An 8,341-nucleotide genomic window follows, 5' to 3' on the forward strand; every position below is an offset into this window, starting at 1 on the left:
TCCTGCTATGTTGCCCAGGCTGGCCCCAAACTTTTGGCCTCAAGTGATAATCTTGCCTCAGCTTCCCAAACTGGCCGGGATTACAGACACAACATTCAGTATGTATCAACCTTTACCTGGTATTTTCTACCTTCTATAAGTTCACGTTTGGATTCCAAGAGGGCCTAAAAGGCACCAATTGCAGTGCAGATCTAATTCTAAGATTTTGGCACCCTGGATGGCCAATCCCAAACCCTTGCTGAAGGACAAGTTATCCCACCCCAAGTAAGCATCCGGCAAGTCCCAGTTAGGGCGTAGGAGGCTGAGCAACTCCTGCTAGGATTTTCTCTCAGCCTCTTTTTTTTCCAGGTTGAGGTCAGTAGATTAACCATCTTCTGCTTCGGAAATCTTGAAGGCACCTGAAGAGACAAAGCTTTTTTATACCTGAAGAAGAGAAGACCCCCAGCACATTGAGAGAAGCCAGAAGTTCTGGTCGTGCTTGCTTCCCTCTTCCATTCCCAGCCTTTCCTTCCCTCCCTCCCTCCCAACCCCCACCCCATGTCTCAGCGCAGGAGAAAGTAACAATTTTACAAATAGCTCCATGGTCATTGCTTTGAATTACACAACCCCTAGGGGAAAGTAGGAGATTACAAAATGTAGCCTTAAAGCAGTTGTTTTATGGGCAGCCAAGTCATGATACTGTCATCTCATCTCACACCAGGGTGACCTCATCCTCCACTGTGGGCCTGAGATGCTAATCAAGAAAGGCCTGGGCTTGGGGAGATCCAGATAATCAAGAGACAGTGAGGCCAACACCCTAAAAGGATACTTTTCGACTCCCTTTGTGGGGTGGTGGAGAGGATGACCAGAGAACTGAGGCCTATGCCTCTGAGCTCTGCTGCCGAGATTCGGAACAGTGGTGTGGCTGTGGGAGTTTCTTCAAGTGGCACTGTGAGGACCTGTCCAGCTTCGTGCTCTGTCTATGGTCATTTAACCACCACTAACAGGTTTGTTTCTCATCTCTACCAAACCCAGATTCTGAGTGTATTAGTCAGCTTTCTGTCACTATAACAAAATACTGGAGGTAATTAACTTACAAAAAGAAAAGGTTTGTGTTGACTCATAATTTTAAAGGGTCCGGTCTGTATTCAATGCTTTTGGGCCTCTGGCCTCTGATGCAGATACCAGATGTCAAGGGCAAGGAGCTTGTGGTGGAGCAGAAATGCTCATATCATTAAGAGAAAGAGAGGAAGGGGCTGAGGTCCTGCTATACCTTCCAAGATACATCTCCAGTCATCCTAAGACCTGCCACTAGTCAGTCTCATGTGTGTGTGTGTGTGTGTGTGTGTGTGTGTGTGTGTGTGTGACAGGGATTGAACCCAGGGGCATTCTGCCTTTGAGATATATCTCCAGACCTATTTTATTCTTTATTTTGAAACAAGGTCTCACCAAATTGCGAAGGACCTCACTATGTAGCTGAGGCTGGCCATGAACCTGTGTCTTTTCATCTCAGCCTCCTAAATACTGCTATTACAAGTGTGCACCACCACATCCAGCTTTAGTCCCCACCTCTTAAAGTTCCTACCACCTTCTGATAATGCCACAGGCTGGAGACCAATCCTTTAACGCATGGACCTTTGAGGGACACTTAAGATCCAAACACTGAGATTCATCCTGAATCAAAGCATAAGTTATATCTAGTCAAGCGCAGTGGCCTACCCTGTAACCTCAGTACTTGGGAGGCTGAAACAGGAAGATCTCAGGTCTGAGGCCAGCCTCAGCAACTTAGCAAGACCCTCAGAGAATCTGCAATTCAGAGATAATCTGTTTCAAAATAAAAAGGACTGGGGATAGAGCTGGGAGGTAGAATGCCCCTAGGTTCCATCCCAGTACAAGTATGTACTGGCAATATATATATAGATCATATATATATATATATATCTCCTATATATCCTATATATATATATCTCATATATATATATATGGCAATATACATATATATATCCTATATATATATATGCACACACACACATATATATACAATATATTACATATATACATATACATATATACATATTCAATATGCAATGTATACACACATACACAGACACACATATGTGTGTGTGTGTGTGTGTGTGTGTGTGTGTATGTATGTGGGCCATTCTAAAAATGAATGAGTGTGCTTTGGGATTTTAAATTTTGCATGTGTGTGTGTGTGTGTGTGTGTGTGTGTGTGTGTGTGTGTGCGCTCAGTAGCTGAGGCTCAAGTAAGTCGCATTTTGCTCTACTTTGATCTCAAATTTTCACTTGCATTAACTGAACTCTTGTCCTTTCCCTGTACAGGTGCCTGCTCTCTACCTGCTTCTGTGTTTGTTCGCTCAGTATCTGTGGCTGTGGAGTCAGAGGAGGGCTGACTTTCAGTCTTCCCAATCTCACCAACCTGTGTCCTTTCTTGTCCTTTGGTTGTTTTGTTTTGTGTTTGTCTGTTTTGTTTTTGTACCAGGGATGGAACCCAAGGGCATTCTACCTCCAAGGTACACCCCAGTCCCATTTTTAAATCAGACTCACTCTCACTAAGTTGCTAAAGGTCTCACTGAATTGCCAAAGCTGGCCTCAAACCTGAGATCCTCCTGTTTCAGCCTTCCAAGTACTAGGGTGACAGGAATGAGCCACCATGCATGGCTACCTGGGTCCATTCTGACAATGAGTGAAAGTGCTTTGGGATTTTAAATTTTGCATATATCAACTTCAGACATTATCTGGTGGTTCCTTGGTAGGAAAAGATAAAAAAAATAAATTCTCATCTATTTCCACATATTTTTCTCCTGTCACTTTATTTCTTTTTTTTTTTGTATCATAGATGGAACCCAGGACCACATGCATTCTAACATCTACTTTTGTTTTTGTTGTTTTGGGTTTTGCTTTTTATGGGACTGGGGGCTGAATCCAGGGGTATTCTACCTCTGAGCCACATACCTAGCCCTATTTTTTATTTTTTTTATTCTGAAACAAAGTCTCACTAGGTTGCCAGTAGCCTCACTAAGTATCTCAGGTTGACCATGAACCTGTGATCCTCCTGTCTCAGCCTCCCAAGTACTGGGATTATAAGCGTGCACCACCACGGCCAGCCCAATTCTTTTTGCCCTCCCTGGAGGTCAAGCCCAAGCCTAGAGGTGGGACTCAGCAAAGACACACTGAAGATATTTGTTCTAGGAACAAAGTCAGTAGTTTCTATTCTTTTTGCAGAACTAGATAGAAAATGGAGAATTCAGGGCTGAGAATGTAGCTTAGTGCTAGCATGAGCAAAGACCTGGGATTGATCCCAAGCATTGCTAACGAAAAAGAAAGGAAAGGAAAAAGGAAAATGGGAAGGGAAAGAAAAGGGAGAAAAAGACCCTGTTTGAAAATTTAAAAACAAAAGGGGCTAGGGTATAGCTCAGAGGTAGAATGCCCTTGGGTTCAATCCCCAGTAAAAGAAAGCAAGTTAATGAAGTAAACAAAGTGCTCAGATGCAGCCATACCAAAAACAAAACAAAAACAAAAACAAAAAAAAACCCAACCATCCTAGAGAACAGCTAGCAAAGACAGCACAGGGATTCCAGATCGTTGAACCAGTGTTAGAGCAGAAAGGAATCTTAGTCATCTATTCCCAAACTTTTAAGCCATGGGAAGCATACTTTCGAGTAGTTCATGGCTATGTGCTAATAGGGTTCATGAAGCCACAGGATAAAGATGACATGCCTTCTTGGAGTGGCAATTTTACTCAAGTATAAGAAATTAAAGCCAGGCATAGTGGTGCACACTTGTAATGCCAGGATTTGGGAGGCTGAGACAGGAGGATCACAGGTTCGCAGCCAGCCACAGCTACTTAGTGAAGCCCTCTGCAACTTAGTGAGACCCTGTTACAAAATAAAGAATAAAAATAGGGCAGGGGGTATAGCTCAGCAGTAGAATTCCCCTGGGTTCCATCCTCAGTAGTAAAAAAAAATTTCATTGAAATCATTTCTATATTTATTTTTAGAGAAAAAACCATTTATTTATGAAAATTAAAATTACACTAGCATAGGAAGTTTCCACAATACCACTGGATGCTAGATTAAAAAGTCCTAATGCATTCAGAATTTTATACCCAGATAAACTGTCAGCCTAGTAAAATAAAAAATATAAAGATTTTAAACATGTGAAGCCACAGACAACTTATATGCAACTGATTTTTTCAGTAGCAAACAATTGAAGCTATAACCAAATGAGCCAATAAATCCAAAATGAGAAAGAGAAGTAATCCAGAAAACAATGACTGTAATTCCATTTCTATATTTAAACAAATACAAGCCAGGCCCAGTGGCCTACATCTATAATCCCAGTATTTAGGAGGTTGACACAGGAGGATCACAGATTTAAGACCAGCCTCGGCAATTTATCAAGACCCTCAGCAACTTAGGGAAACTCGGTTTCAAGTAAAAGGACTGGGGGATGGCTCAGAGATAGAATGCCCGTAGGCTCAATTCCCAGTACCAAAAATACATACCTAAATAAATAGATAATAATAAATACAGCTGTATCATGAAAGATAGTGCAAACTTTGAATGTATTTTTACGACAAAACGCGAGACCTCCAAAACACTCGGACCGCCGGTCGTGGTGGCGCGCGCTTGTAATCCCCGCGCTTGGGAGGCAGAGACAGGAGGATCGCTCAGGTTCGAAGCCAGCCGCGCTGGTTTAGGAGACCCTGTTTCCAAAAATAAAATAGGTCTGGGAGTGTAGCCCGGAGATAGACGGGCTTCCAGGAACCCCAGTACCACCAAAAAAAAAGAAAAAAAAAAAACACTCGGAGCTTGCAGTAGGCTGATTTGGGTTACCTCATCCATTTCTCTCTCCTAATTATGCTGGGGGTTTCATTTTTGCCCTCTGTCATTAGAGTTATTTTAGATTAAAAAAAAATAAGAGTTTGAGACAGAGTGATCCAGTCCAGTCCTTTCTTTTCATGGATAGGAAAACTGAGGCCCGCAGATGAGAAATCATTCAGCCAAAGTCATACGCAGTGATGTTTCAGTGAGAGCTACGACCGCAACCCATCTCTGTCAGGACGTACATTTCTTTTTTCTTTTTTCTTTCTTTTCTTTTTTTTTGTGGTACTGGGGTTCCTGGAAGCCCTTCTACCTCTGGGCTACACTCCCAGACCTATTTTATATATTTTTGAAACAGGGTCTCTTAAGCCAGCGCGGCTGGCTTCGAACCTGCGCGATCCTCCTGTCTCCGCCTCCCAAGCGTGGGGATTACAAGCGTGCGCCACCACGCCCGGCTAGGATGTACATTTCATCACAGCTACTTGCTCAAGTTACTACCAGCCGTCCTTTCTTGCTAACTCTGTTCTACAGCTTGTATCACTCAACATCGTTTTCTTTGCCAAAGGTCATACAACATATTCTTAGGGGATACTGCGGCACCAGCAGCTCTGAGAGCAGGCCAGGCCCTAGAGTTCCTTTCTATATAGCCTCAGATGGAGTGAATAATGATGCATTCCTCATCCAGGCATGGTGACACAGGCCTGTTAATTCCAATACTTAGGAGCTAAGATGGGAGGATTGTAGGTTTCAGGGCCCTCTCAGCAACCTAGTGAGACCCTTAGCAACTTAGCAAGACCCTATTTCAAAATAAAAAGGGCTGGGGGTGGAACTGGCAGGCAAAATACCCCTGGTTCACTCCCCAATAGCACAAAAATTGACACATTTCCCAGAAATCAATGTGTAAGTGATGAGACTCAAACTGCTCCCAGAAACAGGGTGATCTGAGGAACTTCAGGGAGAGACGGCAAAGCAGGTCCTGCTATTCAGAGGCCCGAGAAGAAAGAAAGGATTAAATTCAAGATCTGAGTTTGCCCCTCATTTATGGAAAGATATGGTATAAGGCCGTACCACCCAGGCTCCAAGGCAACTGGGACCTCAGAAGGGGCTGTGAGACCAAAAATAATCACCACAGCCCAGGCGTGGTGGCGCACGCTTGCAATCCCAATACTTGGGAGGCTGAGACAGGAGGATCGCACAGGTTCAAAGCCAGCCTCAGCTACTTAGTGAGGCCCTCTTCAACTTGGTGACACCCTGTTTCAAATTTAAAAAATAGGACTTGGAATGTAGTTTATAGGTAAAATCCCCAGTAAAACACACACACACACACACACACACACACACACACACACACACGTGCGTGCGTTAAAAAGGAAGTGACTACTAGTGGAGCCACCTTAGAGATCAGTGTGGAGAGTCCTTAGAAAACTGGGAATGTATCCACCATATGATTTGGTCATACCACTACTGGGTATCTGCATATCTTTCCAAAGGGGTTGAAACCAGAGAACTATGGTAATATATGCTTACCCATGTTCATAGCAGCACAAGTCACATTAGCCAAACTATGGGACCAACCTAGGTCTCCATCAACAGATGAATGGATTATAAAATTATGGGAAATACACACAATGGAATTCTACTCAACAATCAAGAAAAAGAAAATTACATCATTTGCAAGAAAATGGAAGGACCTGGGGAACGTTATGTTAAGTGAGATTAGCCAATCACAGAGAGTGAAGGATCACATGTTTTCTTTAATATGTGCAGGATAGGGAGCTATTGGTAGACAAGAGAGACTCTAGATGACGAGGAGAAACCTCAGGAGAGCCAGGGAGGAGAGATAAGGGTAGGGGTGGAGGAAGACTGCGGTTCATTAATAGAAATACTGCCATAGACTATGTGTATACATGAGAATATATACCAATGTCACTCTGGGCACTCTGTATCAGGAGGGAGGGAAATGGGGAGGAGGCACCACGAACGTGTGCGTGATTGTCACTGGCAACATGATTTACATTATGATGTGAGCACCAATAAAAGCACAAATATATTTATATTATATTATGAATATATATATAAATATAAGTTTATACATTTATAAATATAAGTATATATTTATATAAAAGAAGTGACTGCTAGGCATACTGGCGCACATCTATAATCCCCATATTTGGGCGACCAAGACAAGCAGGTTCAAGGCCAGTCTTGGCAATTTAGCAAGACCCTCGGCAATTTAGCGAGACATTGTTTCAAAATTAAAAAAGAGCAGGAGCGTAGCTTCATGGTAGAACGTCCCTGAATTCAGCCTCTCTTGCCAAAATAAATAAAAATAAAAAGGAAGTGAGTTTGAATCAACAGAGCCCAGCTTCACAATCATCATGTATCGTTTTGTTTGTGCAAGTTGGGGGGGGGCTACCTATAGATCCGTGAAGTCACACGTGTCTTCCACGTCCCACTCTACTACACAGACGTGTGCAAATGCTTTGGCACACCTGTCCCAAATACAAACATAAGTGAACATCTGTGTTGGGAAAATCAACACAACCGTAGCCTCTGCCCACCCTTCTCTTCTTCGCTCAGCACCCAGCCCCAGATGTACACCAGCGCCACCGATACCCACACTCACAGTCACACACACCGGCTGAGAAGTGACCCAAACTGCCAGGGTTAGAGCCACATTCCATGGTGTCCGGTTCCTCTTGGAAAACTAACAGATCATTTCACCAAGATGTCATCACCTGCCGACTAATGTCAAGTTACAGCCAGAGTAAATGGTCCATTACCCACCGTCGTTCCAGGTAGGCACACAGGAGAATGACAGCAGAGACAAAGGAGACTTGTGGCTCAGTGTCACTGCAGGAGACGGACCAGACAGGCACGATGGGGGCTCATCCCCGCCGAAGGGATTTTCTTTCCTCTCTGGAACCTAGAATTGGGGGTGGGGAGATTGAAGATAGCCTGACGATTTACAGACTTCTCAAACTCTAGACACAGATACCTACAGCAAAAGAAAAGGAAAGAGAAAGAGAAAAGAAACACTGCTTTTTATTTTTGCAGTTGTGGGAACAGAACCTGGGGCCTTGCGCATACTAGGCAAGCGTTCTACCACTGAGCCACACCCCCACCAAAGACTGCCCTTTTTTTTTTTTGCCATACTGGGGATTGAACCCAGGGACATTCTACCTCTGATCTACACCCCCAGATCTATATTTTTATTCTTTCTTTTGAAATAGGGTCTCACTAAGTTGCGGATGGCCTCACTAAATAGCTGAGGCTGGCCGTGAACCAGGATCCTCCTGTCTCAGCCTCCCAAGTACTGGGATGACAAGCGTGCGCTATCACACCCAGCTCGAAGATTGCTCTTTTTACCCTGGATTCTTCCTTGTTCAGAAGACGACTGGACCATGCAATATCGCTGTCTGGGTTTTGTGCTTCTTGGTTTTGAACATGAGGAATGGACCCATGGGCACTCTGCCTCTGAGCTACACCCTCGGCTCTTTTCATTTTTTTGTTTT

This window comes from Muscardinus avellanarius, assembly GCF_963383645.1.
Source record: "Muscardinus avellanarius genome assembly, chromosome: X".
NCBI classification, from domain to species: Eukaryota; Metazoa; Chordata; class Mammalia; order Rodentia; family Gliridae; genus Muscardinus; species Muscardinus avellanarius.